This window comes from Patella vulgata, chromosome 3 (genome assembly GCF_932274485.2).
Source record: "Patella vulgata chromosome 3, xgPatVulg1.2, whole genome shotgun sequence".
Lineage (NCBI taxonomy): Eukaryota > Metazoa > Mollusca > Gastropoda > Patellidae > Patella > Patella vulgata.
In genome coordinates this window covers 31,259,211-31,282,212 of record NC_065881.2, presented here as the reverse complement: position 1 = coordinate 31,282,212, position 23,002 = coordinate 31,259,211, and the positions used below count along the sequence as shown (strand labels likewise).

Genomic DNA, 23,002 nt, shown 5'->3' with positions numbered 1-23,002 from the left:
TCTATCTTTTAGATCTAATGAAATTATATTTCCTGATAACAGATTACAAGCCGAACAGAGACTCAAGTATTTACAGAAGAAATTATCTAAAAATCCACAGTTCAGAGAAGATTACACCAAATTTATGGAAGACATGATAACCAAGGAATTTGCTATCAAAGTGTCATATAAAGATCTTAATAAAGATAATGGTAGAAGATGGTACTTGCTTCATCATGCCTGTTATCATCCTCGGAAGTTGTATTTGATTTAAGTGCAAAATTTTAAGCTATTTCTCTGAACCAGATGCTGTTAAGTGGTCCTGATTTAACCAGTAACTTAATCAGTGTATTATTGAGATTCCGTCTAGAGCCAATTGCCATCATTGCAAATATTAATTCTATGTATTATATGGTTTATGTAGCAGACGAAGACACAGATTTCCTTAGATTTCTATGGTATCCAAATGGTGATATTGATAAGCCACCAATAGTTTACAAAATGTTAGTTCATATATTTGGCGCAACATCGTCACCTAGTTGTGCCATATCAGCATTACAAAGAACAGCTAGAGATTTTAAGACAGACTTAAATACTGAAGCAGCTCAAACAATCTTCAAACATTTCTATGTAGATGACTGTCTGAAATCTGTTCCAACAGAAGAAGAAGCCATTACATCGGTAAACCATTTAAAAAAACATCTGTAATAATGGTGGATTTCAGTTATCAAAATGGATGAGTAACAGCAGAAAAGTTCTAGAAAAAATACCAATAGAGGATCAAGCCTAAGAACTTAGAAATTTGAATCTAGATATTGTTGATCTCCCCACAGAAACTGCACTTGGAGTTTACTGGTCACCAGAGAATGGCAGTTTAGGAATTAAAATCAACATACAAGAGAAACCAGCAACTAAACGAGGTATACTCATCACTATATGCTCAGTGTACGATCCATTTGAGCAGCACCTTTGATTCTTTCTGCTAAAATCATTTTGCAGAATATTTGTCAGTTACATATGCAGTGGGATGAAGATATTCCTGCTAATTTATTACAGAAATGGAACCAACGGCTATATCAATTACCTAATTTGGAAAATGTATCAATAGCGAGATTCTACAAACCAATGGATTTTGGCAGAATAATATCACGTCAAATTCACAGTTTCAGCGATGCATCCGAATCCGGTTATGGTTCAGCGATATATCTTCGTCAGGTCACAGTGGCAGTAACATCAATACGTCTCAGTAAAATGGTAATAGCTGATCTTGAATTCATTTTGACAGAAAATGACATATTTTACTGGACTGAGAGCCAGAATGAATATACTTCAACATGGTTAAAGAAGACTGTGGCATAGATTTTGATTGGTATGAGGAATATTCAAAATCGTATCAAGAGAAAACGTCAAACAGATTTTACAGAATCAATTAATTCATCTATATCAGCCGAATCTCTAAAAGAAGCAGAAAGAAGAATTTTTATTTATGAAATCAGCAAATTAAAGAGATCTTTAAATCTGAAGAAAGACAGTACAATTGTAAAATAAGATCCATATTTACAGGATCATTTGTTACGGGTTGATGGACGTCTTCATCTTTGAGTTGGACATCTTGGTTGAAATTCTATGTTAGCAAAGCCGAGAGAAACATATTGGATAGTCAAAACAGGAACAGCAATCAAAAATGGTATCCAAATGTATAGTTTGTCGTCTTAACGGTGGTCTATGGTGTGAACCCAAATTTAAAAGCCTCAATATAGTATAAATGGTCCAAAAGGGACACATTCTTTGAAAAAAGTCGAAAAATCGTTATATCTGTAAATCTGCTTCTAATGGTATAAGGGGGGTAAAACTGTCCAATGGATCTTTCTGAAACTTCTGGTACAGGAAGTTAAGTTCCCATACCACTTGTTAAATCTATCCCGATAATGATCCGTAAACAGGAAGTAGTCAAAAAAAATATTCGATATTTAAAAAAAAAGACAGTAAAAAAATCGGTGCTCTTGCAACAATCGGGATTTCACCGTCGGGTGTGAACGGATCAAAACATCTAAAGTATCGTTTGGTAGCTCGATAAATGGGCTATTGTATGACACACTTCCTGTTTGATTCCTGAAAGTCGGTTCAGTGCTGCTTGCAGGTCTAGTTATTATTTTTTTTTTTCCGCGGGAGCCTATTTCTCCATGATCGAAAACAGATATCGATCTGGAACCAAATTTTCTATTGGAAAACCATGTGGTGGCTACTTGATAAAACAATTTTGAAACTTCTGCGCATACCGGAAGTAACCAAATTTTGTACTTTTCGTACGGTGGTCTATGGTGTAAACCCAAATTTAAAAGCCTCAATATAGTTTAAATGGTCCAAAAGGGCCACATTCTTTGAAAAAAAGTCGAAAAATCGTTATATCTGTAAATCTGCTTCTAATGGTATAAGGGGGGTAAAACTGTCTAATGGATCTTTCTGAAACTTCTGGTACAGGAAGTTAAGTTCCCATACCACTTGTTAAATCTATCCCGATAATGATCCGTAAACAGGAAGTAGTCAAAAAAAATATTCGATATTTAAAAAAAAAGACAGTAAAAAAATCGGTGCTTTTGCAACAATCGGGATTTCACCGTCGGGTGTGACCGGATCAAAACATCCAAAGTATCGTTTGGTAGCTCGATGAATGGGCTATTGTATGACACACTTCCTGTTTGATTCCTGAAGCCGGTTCAGTGCTGCTTGCAGGTCTAGTATTATCATTATTTCTTTCCGCGGGAGCCTATTTCTCCATGATCGAAAACAGATATCGATCTGGAACCAAATTTTCTATTGGGAAACCATGTCGTGGCTACTTGATAAAACAATTTTGAAACTTCTGCGAATAACGGAAGTAACCAAATTTTGTACTTTTTTCCGGAATTGAAAATCGGCCGTGGTTTCCTCAATTCTTTACCTATTTTCAAACAAATGACATTTTCGGAAACCCCGAATCTTTTCCGAGATAATGGCTATATCACATTTTTCAATTTCGAACATTCATCTATGGCTTTTGTCGTTCGAATTTTGAAAATACGTTGTTTACGAGACAATTTTTGTTATTTTTCAAAATTTTCAAATTTGACCTACATTTTTGGATACCTGAAGACCATCCGATTCCAGAAATATAAGTTTCATTCCGAATCATCGCCCTTTATTTTTCGATTTTTTTCGAATTTTCTGCCCATTTCCCAACCCTTATATTTTTTGGAAAGGATAAATCGATAGTTCTGAAAGTCCTGGAACATAAAGCTATATAGTCAGACCGCTGCATAAAGCAATTTCAACAACGATCCGGAAACCGGAAGTAGTCGAAACAATGATATGTGTTTTGGGGAAAACCTCGATTTCTCCGTTAAGTATCAATGGATTAAACGAATTAAGATTTCGTTGAGTGGCCCGAGGAATGGACTGTAGTATGATGCCCAATTTATACAGATAGTATGACCAAGCAGCAAAATATGACATGCTGAAAATCAAGTATTTTCTGATTTGGAGCGTTTTTGGACGCCTGTATCTCGAAAACTGCTCCAAGGATTTTTCTTAAACTTTCCCTATCGAGAGTCCCTCCGGTAGTCTTGTGCATGAATCCATCCAATAAGACATTGAAATGTCTGAAATAGGTAAAATAACGTAGGTAGGTAAAATAGCTGACCTAATTACGATTCTAACGATGTATAATATGTATTGAAATATTTAAATTTAATTTTCGATATATTGACATTTTTGAATTTTTGGCACTTTTGAACATAGGATTTCTCAGGGACATTTTATCTGATCAGATAATGTAATATATCATTACAGAGTCCTGTGGCTGTCTAATTGCCCAAATTGGTTATTAAAACTATCCCGACAATAATCTCAAAAAATGAAGAAATGGGTTTAAAAAAATTACCGGTCGTGCGAAAAACTTCATTTCTCCATCAGATCGTAACGGACCAAAATAACTAAAGTGTCGCTGGATAGCCCCATTAATGGACTATCATATGACATCTGAATGATACGATTTAGATGACTAGAAAATAAATTATGGTACGCCGAAAATCTAGTATTTTCCGTTTTGGAGCATTTTGAGAGGCCTTTTTCTCAAACACAACAACTACGTTTTTTCTTAGAGTCCTCTGGATGGGCTATGGCATGAGTCCAAAAATAAAAGCATTGAAATAACATAAGTTGTCCAAAAAGAGCCTCAATCTTGGAAAAAGTTGAAAAATCCTTAGATTACTGAAAATGATCTTCTAATTTTCTTTCTTTGGAAAACAGCTGAATAGATCTTTCTGAAACTACTGGTACAGGAAGTTAAGTTCCCATACAACGTGTTAAATCTATCCCGACAATGATCCGTAAACCGGAAGTAGTCGAAAAAATATTCGATTTTAAAAAAACCCCAGTAAAAATCGATGCTCTTGCAAAAATCGTGATTTTACCGTCGTGTGTGACCGTATCAAAACATCTAAAGACGTGTAAAGTATCGTTTGGTAGCTCGATGAATGAGCTATTGTATGACAAACTTCCTGTCAGATTCCTGAAAGCCGGCTCAGTGCTGCTTGCCGGTCTAGTTATTAGGCACTCTGAAAGACTATTGTTTTTACTAAATTTATTATTAGGCTTTCAGACTTTATTATTATTATTTACCGCGGGAGCCTATTTCTCCATGATCGAAAACAGATATCGATCTGGGGTTCAATTTTCTATCGGGAAACCATGCGGTGGCTACTTGATAAAGTATTTTTGAAACTTCTGCGCAGACCGGAAGTGGCCGAATTTCGTGCGGTGCATAAAAATTAAAAAACGGCCGTAGCTTCGTCAATTCTGTACCTATTTTCATACAAATGACATTTTCAGAAACCCTGAGTATTTTCTCGGATGATAGCAGTTGAAAATTTCGAAATTTCGAAACTTCGTCGCTGAATTCTAGCGTTCGAAAAATGAAAAATGTGTTTAGGGGACAATTTTTGTAATCTTTCAAAATTTTCAAATTTGACCTACATTTTTGGGTACTTGAAGGCAATCCGATTCCAGTAATATAACTTTCATTCAGAGTGACCACCCTTTATTTTTCGATTTTTTTCGAATTTTCTGCCCATTTTGTGAGCCCGAGTTTTGTTTTACAGCCGAATCGACGTTTCTGAAACTTTTGGAACATGAAGTTATTGTCCCAATCCAACTGATAAAACTATTTCGACAAGGATCCTTAAACCGGAAGTGGTCGAAAAATTGTCCGATATTTTGAAGAAAACGCAAAAAATGGGTGCTTTTGGGAAAAACGTGATTTCTCCACCCGATATCAACGGATTAAAGAAATTAAGGTATCGGTGATTTGACTATCATGTGATACCAATTCCACACGAATCCTATGAGAGGGCAGCAAAATATGACATGCTGAAAATCAAGTATTTTCTGATTTGGAGCGTTATTGGACGCCTGTATCTCGAAAACTGCTCAAAGGATTTTTCTTAAACTTTACCTATCGAGAGTCCCTCCTGTAGTCTTGTGCATGAATCCATCCAATAAGACATTGAAATGTCTGGAATAGGTAAAATAACGTACTGAAAATCGAAAAAAGTTGAAAAATCGTGAAATTTTGGAAAATGCTCTATTACTTTATTATTTAAACAAATTTTTACAAAAAAGTTACAGATTCAGATAGCTGACCTAATTACGATTCTAACGATGTATAATATGTATTGAAATATTTAAAATTAATTTTCGATATATTGACATTTTTGCATTTTTGGCACTACTGAACATAGGATTTCCCAGGGACATTTTATCTGATCAGACAATGTAATATATCATTACATAGCCCTGTAGCTATTTGATAAGCCAATCCGGTTATTAAAACTATCCCGACAATAATCTCCATACCGGAAGTATTCAAAAAATGAAGAAAAAAGGTTTTAAAAAATAGCGCTCTTGCGAAAAACTTGATTTCTCCATCAGATGTTAGCGGACCAAAAGAACTAAAGTATCGCTGAATAACCCCATTAATGGACTATCATGACATCTGAATGATACGATTTAGATGGATAGAAAATAAATTATGGTACGCCGAAAATCTAGTATTTTCCGTTTCTGAGCATTTTGAGATGCCATTTTCTCGAAAACGAAAACGTTTTCTTAAACTTTTTTTTTACTCCGAGTCCTATCGGTGGACTATGGCGTGAGTCCAAAAATAAAAGCATTGAAATAATATAAGTGGTCCAAAAAGAACCTGAATCTTGGAAAAAAGTTGAAAAATCCTTAAAATTTCTTTCTTTGGAAAACAGCTGAATGGATTATTCTGAAACTTCTTGAACAGAAGGTTAGGTAACCAAACAACTTGTTAAAATTATCCCGACAATGATCCAAAAACCGGAAGTAGTCAAAAAATTTCCGATATTTTGAGAAAAAAAACATAAAAATTAAAAAAAATGGTGATCTTGCGAAAAAAGTGATTACTACGTAAGATTTCAAAACAACTAAAGTGTCATTGGATAGCCCGAACAATGGACGATCATATGACATCTAAATGGTAAAAATGCGCTGGTTAGGCAATATATAATGGGACGCTGAAAATCTAGTATTTTCATTTTTGGGGGCTATTCAGATGCTTTCATCCCGAAAACTTCTCTTTTTTCCTTTCTTAAACTTCTGTTACTTAGAGTCCTAACGGTGGTCTAGGGTGTGAATCCAAATTTAAAAGCCTCAATATATACTGAGCGCCATGGAAACCGCATCACTTAGTTTTTCGTATAACAAAATGATCCTATAAACATATCTTATTTATTTTGCTTCTTATTGTGAACAATATTCAAATGGGAACACATCAATAACAACACATTTGTACACTTATGGATGTTTAATCTGTAATCAACGGTACAAAGTCAGAGGGGTCAAAACCAAAAGTACGACACAGATGTCAGTAGCGCGTGTGTCCTCCAGGGGCTCTTACGCACGCTGTGCAGCGACGTCGCATGGAATTTGCCAATGTTTGAAAGAAGGCCTGGGGCAAATTGTTCCATTCTTGGACAAGAGCAGCTTCTAAAGCAGCAATGGTGTGCATCTGTGGTCCCCGATACAGACTGCGTCCTATCTCATCCCAGACATGTTCTATCGGTGTCATGTCCGGAGACATGGCTGGCCAGTCCAAGACATTGATGTTGTTAGCAGCCAGGTAGTCCATACTAAAACGGGTGGTATGCGGACGTGCATTATCCTGTTGGAAGTGCTGAAGTTGTGGGTGCGCTCGAAACATCGGAACAACAATTGGTTGCAAGACATCATCACGGTAGGCTGCAGCATTAACGCGACCCCTGCAAATGTGTAGGGCGGTCCGGTGATGAAATGTGAAGCCTCCCCACACCATTACAGTCCCCCCACCCCATCGATTCGTTTCGAAAACGCAACAGTCTGCAAGACGTTCCCCAAGACGTCTCCACACACGTTGACGGCCATCAGCGTGATAAAGATGAAAGCGACTCTCATCACTGAAGAGCACACTTTGCCAGTCTACTCTTCTCCATGTCTGGTGTCCTTGAGCCCATATCAAACGCCGCTGACGGTGATGATCCCGGAGGATAGCCCCTGCATAAGGTCGTCAAGCACGGAGTCCTACTTCTATTAGACGACGTCTTACGGTGTTGGCACTTACTGGTTGTTGTCTTCCGACGACTGCTGCACCTGTTCGAGTCGCTGGGCGGAATCTGTCACGCAGATGAGTGACCCGGATGTAGCGGTCTTGAGCCTGGGCTGTAACGCGTTGTGGGCCAGGACGTTGACGGTCACGTGTTGATCCAGTAACTCGAACACGTTCCACCAGCCTTACAATAGTGGACTGATGACAGTTGAAGTGTCTGGCAATAGCACGTGTAGATATGCCAGCCCTGGACATTCCCATGGCTTCATTCCGTTGATTTTCAGTTGATATTGGGTTTTTCATGTGCATCTCGTGCAATTTTTTTTTTGTGCAAACGGGCCGATATTTTTTGCGTTTGGGAGCGTTGTGTGAAACAATAGTTCATAGTATTGCATAATATTATACATACAAAACCACCTAGTAATAAAATATTTGGGAAAAAAAAGTGATGCGTTTTCCATGTCGCTCATTATAGTATAAATGGTCCAAAAAGAAAAACAATCTTCTAATGGTCTAATGGTATAAGGGAGATAACACATTAGTATCAGACTACCAATTATTTGCTAAATATTGTTAAATATCTTCTAATTTTCCTTTCTTTTAAAAACTGTCCAATGGATGTTTCTGAAACTTCTGGTACAGGAAGTTAAGTTCCCATGCAACGTGTTAAATCTATCCCGACAATGATCCGTAAACCGGAAGTAGTCGAAAAAATATTCGATATCAAAAAAAAAAACCCGTAAAAATCGGTGCTCTTGAAAAAATCGTGATTTCGCCGTCGGGTGTGACCGCATCAAAACATCTAAAGTATCGTTTGGTAGCTCGATTAATGGGCTATTGTATGACAAACTTCCTGTCTGATTCCTGAAAGCCGGTTCAGTGCTGCTTGCAGGTCTAGTTATTATTATGTTTTCCCGCTGGAGCCTATTTCTCCATGATCGAAAACAGATATCAATCTGAAACGAAATTTTCTATCGGGAAACCACGTGGTGGCTACTTGATAAAACAATTTTGAAACTTCTGCGCATACCGGAACAAACCGAATTTTGTACTTTTTTCCCGGAATTGAAAATCGGCTGTGGTTTCGTCAATTCTTTACCTATTTTCAAACAAATGACATTTTCGGAAACCCCGAATCTTTTCCGAGATAATGGCTATATCACATTTTTCAATTTCGAACATTCATCTCTGGCTTTTGTCCTTCGAATTTTGAAAATACGTTGTTTACGAGACAATTTTTGTTAGTCTGCAAAATTTTCAAATTTGACCTACATTTGTGGATACCTGAAGTCCATCCGATTCCAATAATTTTCTGCCCATTTTATAACCCTTATATTTTTTTGAAAGCCTCAATTGATGTTTCTGAAACTACTGGAACATAAAGCTATATAGTCAGATCGCTGCGTAAAGCAATTTCAACAACGATCCGGAAACCGGAAGTAGTCGAAATAATGATAGATATTTCGAAAAAAACGCAAAAAATGGGTGTTTTGGGGAAAGACTCGATTTTTCCGTCCAGTATCAATGGATTAAACGAATTAAGCTTTCGTTGAGTGGTCCGAGGAATGGACTGTCGTATGATGCCCAATTTATACGGATAGTATGACCAAGCAGCAAAATATGACATGCTGAAAATCAAGTATTTTCTGATTTGGAGCGTATTTGGACGGCTGTATCTCGAAAACTGCTCCAGGGATTTTTCTTAAACTTTCCCTATCAAGAGTCCCTCCGGTAGTCTTGTGTATCAATCCATCCAATAAGACATTGAAATATCTGGAATAGGTAAATAAACGTACTGAAAATCGAAAAAAGTTGAAAAATCGTGAAATTTTGGAAAATGCTCAATTACTTAATTTCTCCATCAGAAGTTGGCGGAACAAAAGAACTAAAGAATCGATGGATAGCCCCATTAATGGACTATCATATGACATCTGAATGATACGATTTAGATGGCTAGAAAATAAATTATGGTACGCCGAAAATCTAGTATTTTCCGTTTTGGAGCATTTTGAGATGCCATTTTCTCGAAAACGAAAACTAAATGTTTTCTTAAACTTTATTTACTCAGAGTCCTATCAGTGGACTATGGCGTGAGTCCAAAAATAAAAGCATTGAAATAATATAAGTGGTCCAAAAAGAATCTCAATCTTGGAAAAAAGTTGAAAAATCCTTAAATTACTGAAAATGCTCTTCTATTTTTCTTTCTTTGGAAAACAGCTGAATGGAATTTTCTGAAACTTATTGTACAGAAGGTTAGGTAACCAAACAACTTGTTAAAATTATCCCGACAATGATCCAAAAACCGGAAGTAGTCGAAAAAATATCCGATATTTTGAGAAAAAAAAACGTAAAAAGTAAAAAAAAATGGTGATCTTGCGAAAAAAGTGATTACTTCGCCAATTTTCACCGAATCTAAACAAATAAAGTCTCATTGGATAGCCCGAATAATGGACGTTCTTATGACATCCAAATGATACAAATTCGATGGTTAAGGCAATAGATTATGGGACGCTGAAAATCTAGAATTTTCCCTTTTAGAGCCGTTTCAGAAGCTTTTATCACGAAAACTACTCTAAATTTGTTTCTTAAACTTCGGTTAGTTACGGTCGTAACGGTGGTTTAGGGTGTGAATGCAACTCTAAAAGGATCAATATAGCATAAACGGTCCAAAAAGGGCCCCAATCTTTGAAAAAAAAAGTGGAAAAATCGCTATATGATTGAAAACGCTTGTAACGGTATAAGGGGTAACTACTCCTAACAAGATGGGTCCAGACTAGCAATTATTTGCTAAATATTGTTAAATATCCGATATTCTGAGAGAAAAAAAACAGTAAAAGATTGGTACTCTGGCGAAAATCGATATTTCTCCGTCGGGTGTCATTGAATCAAAACAACTAAATTATCGTTTGGTAGCTGATGTGGCTAGATGGATGCAGAACAATATTAATTTTGCGTATCTCGGTAGTGCAGGTTATTTTTAGATATATTTTTCTCCCTCCTTTTATGGCATATTGTTTGCCTATCTGTATTGACATTTTGGTGTAGAATTATTGAAGAGGTATTGTAATATCTATGTTCTGCCTGATTTGGTGTCTGTCTCATTTCTTTTTTGCCATTTTGATTGCCTATCTGTATTGACATTTGGGTGTAGAATTGATGAAGAGGTATTGAATTTCTATTTTCTGCCTGGTTTGAGACTTTTCTGGCGTAAGAATACAACAAGTCAAGAGCGTTGTTTTGTTTTTGCACTAACACGGTCATGATATTTTGTCCCCAGTCTGCTATGAATATCAGTGAATTGAAATTTTGGTGGTCAACCCTTATACAAATTCAGTACTCTGATGATCCCATAATGTCATACTAGCTGTGCTGTAAAGGGAAGTTCTCGACGAAATTTAGGGAATGGGCTACTGCATGTAGAACACCAGTGATTCAACATTGGAGAAATTAATAGTGGTCTGCCTCCAAATATATTGGATAATCAACCATCTAAAAAAAACCAAAACTCCCGGTTAGGCATGGGCAAGGGAACTTTTCGTGAAATACTGACAACAGTCTAAAACCCCTCCTGTACGTTGAAGATTAGGGGGTTGTGGGTGTCGGAGACTACGCGACTTGATCCAATTACAGACCCTTGTTATTTCACGTGTATAATAGTTAATCGTGAAAATCTATTTCTTATACCGACTTGGCTGATGAAGAAATGTGGTTTAACATCCATCAACACAAAATATGTCATTTTGGGCATAACTTATGGTTAAACTTCATTTCAATAATATGCTTGTGCATTGGGGTCTTTAGCACTGGGAGCAAACCAAATGACCTTATGCCCTGGTCACGTACAGCAGGGTTCTGGAATCCACAAGCACCTTGACTTCGTGACAGAAACTTTCGCAGTGGGAGGAAACCCAGGAGATTGGGCAGGCCCTAGTCCTCGTCATGTATAATCTATGACACATACACACCAATCGATTCAATGATGGAATACTGACGCGTTAACCATTTGGTCACCCCACCCCCTCCCCTCCTTAAAATATGTGACTGGCACTCCCACAGCTACTTAGGTAGAAAATGGCATCAAAGTGGTGCACATTACCAGAAATAGATAATCAATTTAGAAAATTGTGGTATGAAGTATTTTTGCCCGGACAGCAGCGCTATAGGGAACTTATTTAGTATTCCAATTGTTTTGGGTTGTGTTACGTGCAAGCAAATGCGTACATAGGACCTAGGTTTCTCATCCCCTCTGACTATATGTTGTCCTTTGTCAGGTCATCCATCATCCTTACACTTTTCACAAGGGAAGAACCAAGCTGGAAAATCTGATAATTTCTCGACTAATATGGGGATTGACTATTGGACCTAGAGGTTAGCGTTGTGGTCTAGGGTGTGCATCCAAATGTAAAAGACTTGAAATGATATAAATGGTCAAAAAAGAGCATCAAACTTTGAAAAAGATAGATTGCCAGGCAACAAAACATACGCACACAGCAGCTAAATCGTCCGAGCAGTCGACAAAGGTTGTCGCATATTTATTCTTTTGTAGGTAATCAGGGGAATTTAATAGACAATTTCATACAGATGACATTATAATTTTCGTCATTTGAGGGTTCAAAAGGTTCTAAAAACTAAAACAAGGGCCGTAACTCTGGAAGTAATCTACAGAAATTGTATAAATCTAAAGTCAATCAGATATTAACTTTAGCCTCTAGAGCGTCAACAAGATTTTTCAAAGTGATCAAGGGCCATAACTCGAGCAGTAATTATCGGAAATCGCTGAAAATAAATAGGCTTCTTCGTCTCATGACCTTAAACACTGTGTATAAATTTAAAGTCAATCGGATATTAATTTTGACCTCTAGAGCGTCCAGAATATTTTTTGATGTGATCAAGGACCATAAGTCTGGCAGTAATTATCGGAAATCGCTGAAAATCAATAGGCTTCTTCGTCTCATGACCTTAAACACTGTGTATAAATTTAAAGTCAATCAGATATTAACTTTTGCCTCTAGAGCGCCCACAAGCAATTGTGGACGCCGGACCGACAGACGGACGGGGGCGACGACAATTGTGGACGCCAGACCGATGGATCGTTCGACGGACGGGGACGACGACAATAAACGACCACATTTCAGTGTGGGCGTATAAAAATTGGTGTCTGTGCGGAAAATACGATGTATCAATTGGTTGTTTACCGAGTAGGTAAATTTTTATATAGTTTAATAGCCAATTGAATTGTCCATGAGGTGGAACTAAAGCGATAAGTTTCTATTAAGAATTAAAAAAGTTGTGTGACTTTGAAAAGTAAGTTTTTTTTACGATTTCTCGACAAGTCCACCTATTTTTTTTTAACTCCTTCTATAGAGAGTCCAATCGGTATTCTTGTGTAAGGAACAGCCCGATATATCAGGGGTAGCAGAAAAAAAAAGAGATCGAAAATTGAAAACGGCGTATTTTTTACGATTTGGAGCATTGTTTCAATGGCATTTAGTAATTGAACTGTAATAAACAGGTCACAATTCTATGGAATACAATTACTGCCAATTACTGAGCGACGTTTCGACTAGGCTTCTCTAGGCATTATCAAGCAATTATCAAACGTCGCTCAGTAATAAGCAGTAATTGTATTCCATAGAATTGTGACCTGTTGATTTCTTCTACAGAGCGTCTAATTGGTAGTCTTATGTATAAAACCATTGTACAACAGTCCGATATATTTCAAGGTTCATCAAAATTAGAACAAAATTGTGACTTCTAGAGGGCCCCCAACCTTGATACACCATATATTCACAATATTTGCGTACGATATTTTGGTCCGGTTTTAACGAAATGCGGTCTCAACCATCAATAGGGTGTAACTGTGAAACGTTTGTTTTTTAAATCGGATAAAAATTGTTACCTCTAGAGGGACTACAATGTGGGCGTATCAAAATGATTGAATCCAAGAAATTCCAAATTAGCAAAGGGAACAACTAATATAATAGGTTGATGTTTGTACAAAGTTTAATGGAGATATCTTGACTGGTTTATGAGATATGCTCCAATAACAAAATTGTACACTAAAAACTAAGTGAAAACACAAACCAGCGGCTGCCAGGCAGGATACGCCCACATTTTTGAGAGATGGATAGAGAACAAGCTAAAAAGAAAGTGAGTTTTCCTACAATCAAGGGCCATAATTCATGAAGTTACAATTCGATATGCGCAAATATCGAAAGGAACCAAGATCTTTGGGTTATCAACATGCATTTCAAGTTTCATCAAAATCGGATTAAAATTGTAACCTCTACAGGGTCCACAACCTTGATATACCATATTTTTACACCTTTCGCGTACAAGCGGCGGCCACTTTGTCCGGCAGTTTTGGTTTGATTTTCAGGAAATTTGAAATCTACCTTTATTATGGTGTTACGGTGATATATTCAAACGATTTTTAAAATCAGATAATAACTTTGACCTTCAGAGGGACCACAAGCTAAAAGAGGCGGCCATTTTGCCCGGCAATTTTGGTCCGATTTTCCCCAAATTCGAACTCAACCTTCCTTAGGGTGTAACGGTGATATAATAATACGGTTTTTTAAATCGGATAAAAATTATGACTTATATAAGGTCCACAAGCTAAAATGCGATTTTGCGTATAATCAGGGGCCATAATTCAGGAGGTTAAGATCCGATATGCGACAATATCGAAAGGAACCAAGATCTTTAGGTTATAAACATGCATTTCAAGTTTCATCAAAATCGAATTAAAATTGTGACCCATACAGGGTCCACAACCTTGATTTACCATATTTTTACACTATTCGCGTACAAACGGCGGCCATTTTGTCCGGCAATTTTGGTCCGATTTTCACAAAATTCGAACTCAACCTTCCTTAGGGTGTAACAGTGATATAATAATACGGTTTTTTAAATCAGATAAAAATTATGACCTCTATAGGGTCCACAAGCTAAAAACGCGATTTTTCGTACAATCAGGGGCCATAATTCAGGCAGTTACGGTCCGATATGCACGAATATCGAAAGGAACTGAGATCTTTGGGTTATAAACTTACATGTCAAGTTTCAACAAAATCGGATAAAAATTGTGACCTCTATAGGGGGCGCGTCGAATTACCCAATAACACCCAATAACTGCCCAATAAAACCCAATAACTGCCCAATAACACCCAATAACGCCCCAGTAACACCCAATAACTCCAAAATAACAACCAATAACTACAAAATGTTGACTTTTGAAACACAAAATAACAATTTAGTTGAATTTAAGAAGCATCGCTGCTTTGTGTCCAAATCTGGCCTGAAGGGAGATAACTCGTATATGTGATTTTTGTTGACAAGAAATTAATAACACCAAATAACTGCTCAATAACACCCAATAACTGCCCAATAACACCAAATTGTTGACTTTGGAAATACAAAATAACAATAACAATACAAAATACAAATAACAATTAGTGTTATTGAGCAGTTATTGGGTGTTATTAATTTCTTGTCAACAAAAATCACATATACGAGTTATCTCCCTTCAGGCGAGTGAGCGTGAAACTCCGATTTGCTCAACAATTTGGTGTTATTGGGCAGTTATTGGGTGTTATTAATTTCTTGTCAACAAAAATCACATATACGAGTTATCTCCCTTCAGGCGAGTGAGCGTGAAACTCCGCGATTTGGACACAAAGCAGCAATGCTTCTTAAAATCAACTAAATTGTTATTTTGTGTTTCCAAAGTCAACATTTTGTAGTTATTGGTTGTTATTTTGGAGTTATTGGGTGTTATTTTGAGTTATTGGGTGTTATTGGGCAGTTATTGGGTGTTATTGGGTAATTCGACGCGCCCTCTATAGGGTCCACAAGCTAAAAACTTGATTTTTCGTACAAACAGGGGCCATAAAGTTTCGATCCGATACATTCCAATATCGAAAGCAGCCGAGATCTTTTGGGGATAAACCTATATTTCAAGTTTCGTCAAAATCGGACAAGAATAGGGACCTGTAGAGAGTCCACAAACACATTGTGGACAGACGGACGTCCGGACGGACAGGGGCGACGACAATATACGTCCACATGAAAATGTGGGCGTATAAAAATATAAACCCAAGAAATTCCTCATTAGCGAAAGGTACACTCCGTGTTATAGGTTGATGCATATACAAAGTTTTATAAAGATATTTTTAACAAAATTGTACACAAAAAATTTATTTCCATGGAAACACACAAATCATTAAATCCGAGAAATTCCAAATAGCAAAAGCCAAACTACTATAATAGTTTGAGATGTGTACAAAGTTTTATGAAGATATCTTGAACGTTTTATGAGATATGCTCTGGAAACAAATTGACAACTAAGTCAAATTTGTTTCCATGAATACACCAAAAAAATATAAATCCAAAAAATTCCTAAATAGAAAAAGGCACAACTACTGTAATAGGTTGATGTATGTACAAAGTTTCATAAAAATATGCCCCGGAAATGAAATGGAACAGGCGGACAGACGGACCCTATTCCAATATCCCTCCTTAACTTCGTTCGGCGCGGAATAAAGAAACAGCTTATATCGTGTTCACAAGGTTTTTGACAAGGGAGGGGGGGCGGGACGGAACGGAAAGTTGTAGAAAGATGAAAATAAAATCGATAGCGATAGGGTTCATTCGCTTACAATCAAATTTGAAAAGAATCCGTCCAAAACTATTGCCTCTATCGCATTCACAAGGTTTTCGGCAAAGGGGATATAAATGAAATGAAATTGGGTTTAACGTCCCACTGTTCAAAGGGGATATAACTCCGGGAACGAAAATTCAAAGAACACTGAAAATCGATACGGTTCAACCTCACACCATCAAAATGCTTTCCACCAAATTTCAAAGAATCCGTCAAAAACTATAAGGCGACCACTATGCATCATCAAACAAACCTCGCAGAAATCTACGGTCGGCCTTTATCGCGTTAACAAGGTTTTCGGCAATGGGGAATAACTTCGAAAATGAAAGTCGCAGAACGCTGAAAATCGATAGGGTTTGTTCTCTCATGACCCCAATGCTTTATACCAAACTATAGCCTATTTCGTTTTGGTGTGAATTGAAAACAATCCGTCAAATACTCGAGTCTTTATAACGTTCACAAGCCATTGCGTATAAAGAAAGGACAATACATTCTTAATCTTTCAGACAGGGGAATAATAGACAATTTTTTCTTGCCAAATCATGCTCATATATTAACACTACTTACCTATGACCACATGGTTTAAGCTCCATGTTAGCTTGTTTATCAAAACATAATGTACATGAATCTTCTTTAACTAAAACTTGTTTCAGTAAATCTAATTTTTTATGTCTGTAAGGAAAAATATGAAGAACAAACTATTAGTGCCTGTGACATTAATAAATTAAATCTTGCTCTAGTTATTCATCTGTAAATATTCAAAGGATAAATATGAGTGCCGATTTGTTGAAACATTGAAATTTATGAATGAATGTAAAATTAGCAGGGGCAACATAAAATGGCAGATCTATTTTAATAACAGCAGATAGTGGTCTTTCAACATCAAGTTTATTGTTGGAGACAATTAAAGATGCATTTCCACGAAAATATTTATACAGTAGTTATTTCCAATAACAGTAAGGCTTATTTGGTATATAAGGTGAGAGAGGATAAGAAATAGGGTTTAACGTCCAGTCAGTCCACACGAGACAAACTAGATGGTTCAATTTTTTATTTCAATAAGTGGGAGGAACCGGAGAAAACCCACGAGGTTGGACAGACAACCCTATTCCTTGTCACGTACAACCGGGGAATCGAAACCACACCAGTTGACTCAATGACAGACCTTATGTTACAGAGAACACGCAGGTATATATGGTAGAGTAGAGACACTAAATCTTACTAGAAAGACAGCCTCGCAATGTGTGGAATACGTCCACACAGCAGCTATGTAATGAAACAAATATAGCTACAGACACACGTGGAAGGTGTTCTGATTCGAGAAGTAGGTAACTTGTCAAAAATAATAATATAACGAATATGGACGAATATTAAAATATTTACATTTACTTATATTCTTCAGTATAATTTATTACAATTTTGCATTTCACGGTTTTGCTTTTTTCACCTATTGTTGTATACTTGACAACACGTTCCATCGTTCTTTGTTGCCGATGGTTTCGCGCGGTACGTTCGTCGCCACGATGTCGATGGCATTGGTGCCAGGTAGGGGTACGCCATCCCAAATCAATTCTAAGTTCTCGTTCCACGACCACGTATCTTCTCCTTCATGTGTTCGGTATCTGCTCGTCTGACAAGGGAATGACCTGTTCTCTTTACTTTCCTTTTGCGTCGTTTGATAACGGTGTAACAACTGTCCGTACCGTTGCATTTTATTTTCGTCGGTCAGTGTGGGATCGTTTAACAGGTGTTGCATGTCTGGGTGAACGTTCCCAACGGCCTGCTGCAGTGGGTCTCGATAGTACGCGGGTTCGACTTTGACGGGTTTGACATAGGTGGGTCAGTCGAAGGGCATCAGTTTTCTTGGCGAATTTCATCTTTCGGACCGAATAACCGATTGAAGAATCAGCTCTTCTGTTGCTTCAGAAATCGCCGACGGGTCTTGCAAGGTGTCTTAGACGTGCCCAAATTTCGAAACAAGGGGGCGTCCTTTTCCAAGAACTTGACTTCGTTTTTGGTCACAGGAACGTTGCCGCGAATCAGGTTTCCAATACACCCACACAAACCGTCGACGACGGTTTTGGGTGCAGTGTTCAAGAGGTACCACAGTGTCTCCATGACTGAGCTCGGGGCCGTTCTCCGGTTCCCTTTTTATACCTTTCCCCCATAGGTTGATGAGCATTTTCTGTTCAGGTTGAGGAGCGATAAGCAATTTGATTGGTCAAACAATTTGATTGAACATAACAACACTGCTTTTAATTGAGGTTGAATGTCTAAACGTGATGTTGATGTTCATCAGGTGAATGTGTTGACTTAGTTCATGATGATTAACATTTCCCGTTAAAGCTAAGCAAAGCCAAGCATTTTCTTTGACTTTGATTCTATCTAATAGAGAGTGATAAAACTTAGTGTATAGTTGATAATCAGTTTGATTGTTCGATACTTTGGAAAAAGATAAACTTGCAATTAATTAATATGTGTCATCTATTTATTTCGGAATTTCGGTGAGGACATCGATCGTAGCAGTGGGAGGAAAACGGAGGACCCGGAGACCCTATCCCTGTCACATACAACCGGGGAATCGAAACCACGCCAGCTGAATCAATGACAGACCTTATGATACAGTGCGCACGTGCTAACCATTCGGCCATCCAACCTGTACCAAGACCGTCTTTCCAACACCCGTTGGACCGCTGACTAACATGGTAAAGTGGTGCTTGAACGTCACATCCATCTCGTCCACTATACCATACTCTCTTTTTCCCTGCCTTTTATACCTTCGCGCCCATCACAAACAACAGACGTGGAGTGAAATAAGAACAGTTTAGTTTAGTTTACAAAAAATACAAAAATAGCATGGCATTCAATACAAAAAAAGCATTGCATACACTACAAAAGGAAAAGAAAGAACCAAAGTGCGAATATTAGTTTTCACGGTATCTCTTCAGGATCTCTTGTCTCAACCAGGGTACATTTCTCAGGACGTGAGGAATCCAATACACTTGTCTCAAAAGCTTCTGCATCTTATCCTGTGGGTTCTAGTCTTCCACTTCGGCAAACGTTACGACGAAGGGTATCCGTTCACTCATATCGAAAGATGGGGGATACGATAAGACTTCGATCATATCTCTCGGACCCGCATATTGGATGAGTGCTATGGAAAAACTTTCCGCTTCCTTCTCCGCCAACCATAGGACCGCTGGCTTCGGGTTTCCACTGTTCAGGGTTTCACTGTTCGTCGGGAGAGTAGTACAAGTTAGTGGGATGAAAGCTTCGTCGGCTGTTTTCTTTTTCTCCTTGTATCTCTGTAGAGTTTAAACGCTTCTCCACACAAGTACCAGTATCGCTGACTACGTGTGTTGTCTCTGGGAAATGAAATGAAATGAAATGGAGTTTAACGTCCTACTGTTCTGCTCCTAACCTGGGCTAATGAAGACGGGCATACGCCATACAGTGTGCAATGAGGGAAATTTTGCCCGGACAGCGGCACTACGGCCTACTCTTATATCGAATTCCAACTGCCAAGGGATCTTTTACGTGCACGCCAATGTGTACACGGGACCTCGGTTTTTCGTCCCATCCGAACGACTAGACAGCTTTCCTTGTCAGCCCCTCCGTCCTGCATCACTGACAAGGGAGAACCACGCCGGAAAATCTGGATGAACTTTCTCGGCCAATGCAGGGATCGAACACCCGACCTCCAGGCTAGCGAGCTAGCGTCTTACCCACTTAGCCACGTGATCCCCGTGTTGTCTCTGGGCATATCGATGTTGTTGTCTAACATGCGACTGGCAACAGCTTCAAAGTTGTCTTCGGTGTGGATTTCTTCTTGATTATGTATGTCCCTTTAAGCTATGTAAGACGTCATAATATAACAATTAGAAAAGGACGTCATAATACAGTTACCATATAGACATTGTATACACACTGAGGAGCTCCACTGAGCGAAAACGTTTTGTGAAGATAATATACGATGAACGCCGAAATCGCCAGTTATGCTTTTTTATATATACTATTCAAAAAAAGTAGGGGATATTTGATTTTTAAGTGTTATTAAAGTCACCTAATGAAACTGACGAAGAAACAAATGACAAAATGAAATGAAGTTCACATTCATCGATTTATTCCAAATGATCGTTAGACTAAGTAAGGCACAGACTGACCATTATAAGGGTAAAATGATACCCGGGGTCAAACAGCAAAGTTACCACAGCATCACAACCAAGTCAGTAACGGGTAAATCCTCCTCTGTTTGCCAAACAAGCATTGATCCGACGTGGCATACTCCTAATGAGACGTCTAAGGTCATTTTGGTCCAGATTGTCCCATTCCTGTTGCAACGCAGCAGCAAGTTCTTGGACATTGGCAGGACGTTGTTGACGTTGACGTAACCTCTGTCCAAGCATGTCCCAGACATGCTCGATGGGGGAGAGGTCGGGACTCAGTGCTGGCCAAGGTAATGTGGTGATGTTCTGTTGTTGGAGGTAACCTGTAACGATCCTGGCCCTGTGACATCTTGCGTTGTCATCCTGGAAGATGAAACGGCGGCCATGACGTCGTGCGAACGGCACAACATGGACTGCCAAGATGTTGTCCCGGTAGTACTGGCCTGTAACACGCCCTGCAACAACATGTAAAGCCGTTCTTCCAGTAACAGTGATGCCTCCCCACACCATAACAGAACCACCCCCAAATCGATCATGTCTGATGACGTTAACGTCTTGGAAGCGCTCGTTTCGACGACGCCACACCCTCCTACGTCTGTCCAAAAAATCAACAGTGAACCTTGACTCATCTGAAAACATCACATTGCTCCAGCGTCGATTATCCCAGTGTTGACGATCCCTACACCAACGACGTCTTGCCTGAATGTGATGATCTCTCAAACAAGGGATCAGGCGAGGACGTCGGGCGCGAAGGTGACCCCTATGCAGTCGATTCCGAATCGTCTGGCCACTCACTCTCACACCAGTGTCTGTTTGAAGACGAGCGCTGATCTGATTTGCTGTGATGACACGATTTCTCAAGGCCAAGGTACGGATAAATCGATCCTGGGCTTGAGTTGTCGCCCTTGGTCGACCTGAGCGTGGTCTGTCCTGTACAGATTGTGTATCACGGTATCTGGACCATAGCCTGCTTATGACAGACTGAGAAACATTCATCGTCCGCGCCACAACCGCCTGTGTTGTGCCGATCTGTAGCATGCCAAGGGCACGTAACCTTTCATTTTGGGTAAGCCGACGCATATCAAAATTTGTTTTCTGGTCACTAAAACAATTAAACTGATGTTTCCACCCTGGAATTCAATGCCACAATGACTGTAATATTCAAAGTCAGAGTCGTGCAAATCTTGGGTTGGACCCCCATGATGATCCCAAGCATCACCTGCATTCCATGCGGTAGCTATTGGTGCGTTTGGGGGTCACATGTAACTGGAAATGTTTCTTCTGTTAGGTTCTATAGTGACTTTTTTCGTAGTCATTTGCATATTTTAGTATTATGCCCCCAAAATCAAATATCCCCTACTTTTTTTGAATAGTATATATAATTATCTTGTGATTTTAAAAGTAACTTTTTTAAATATATATTTATATATTTGCCTGCTGGAAATTGTTAGGCATATGTTTGAATTTATCATTACTGAGGTTCAATTTACCTTGGCAGTATAACTCTTTCCTCTTCAGTCAGGATTCCACAATCATTGAATTTTCTAAACTTCATTTTTGGAGCATATTTGAAAGGTTTGGCACCAAAATTAAATTCACATTGCTGGAAAGACATAAAGCTAGCAGCAGCAAAGAAACCAGTCCTATTAATGAAAAGAAAATTATATATTACAATCAAATATATCCCCACAGACAGAAGATTCATACTCTGATCACAATAGCCGGGCAAGGCAGGGTCGCTACTCCCTGTAATGTTTGTACAACAACCTTTTCCTACCTCAATCAGCCGCTGTATGTTAAACAATAAGCTTATACATCAGAAAATAAAATACTATAATAGGTTGATGTTTGTACAAAGTTTCAAAAAGATTTTTTGAACGGATAATGAGATATGCTCTGGAAACGCAATCAGGGCAGAAGGACGGTCATGGCGGAATGTATCTAAACGGTTTTTAAAATCGGAAAAAAATTGTGACCTCTGGAGAATCCGCAAGCTAAAAATGCGATTTTTTGAACAATCAGGGGCCATAATCCAGGAAGTTAAGTTCTGGTAACCCCGATTATCAAAAGGAATCAAGATCTTTGTGTGTAATGGTGATATATTAACACGCTTTTTTTTTTAAAAATCGGATAAAAATTGTGACCTCTACTGGGAACACAAGGTAAAAACATGATTTTTTGTTCAATCAAGGGCCATAATTCAGGAAGTTATGATCCGATATGCGCGAATATCAAAAGGAACCAATATCTTTGGGTTATAAACATGTATTTCAAGTTTCATCGAAATCGGATCAAAATTGTAGCCTCTAGAGGGTCCACAACCTTGATTTACTATTTGCGTAAACGATAAACATTGGGCGTGACTCTGCCCCTGGGGGTCGGGACATGCCGTTGTCATCCTTAGGCTATAAGGAATACATATCCCAAGTTCAAAGACAATCCATTAAAAATCGTGGCCTGTAGGCAACTCACAGAGACACAAAGAAAAAAATGGCGTGGCTCTGCCCCTGGGGCTGGGCAATCACCAAAAAACAACAGGGGTATCCTTAGGGT

At 38.4% G+C, this 23,002-nt stretch overlaps 1 long non-coding RNA gene across 2 annotated transcripts in view; it reads right to left on the bottom strand.

Moving 5' to 3' along the window:
• The window catches only part of LOC130012160 (uncharacterized), a 38,758-nt gene extending 16,787 nt beyond the window's left edge, over positions 1 to 21,971 (bottom strand). The window contains exons 1-2 of one of the 2 annotated variants that reach the window (XR_008787508.1): positions 21,940 to 21,971; positions 16,851 to 16,955 (exon numbers count right to left, since the gene is read on the bottom strand). This is a non-coding gene — a long non-coding RNA (uncharacterized LOC130012160). The remainder of the gene's footprint in view (positions 1 to 16,850; positions 16,956 to 21,939) is intronic. The other variant, XR_008787509.1, reaches the window with a different exon arrangement.
• Between the last annotated feature and the right edge of the window lie 1,031 nt (positions 21,972 to 23,002).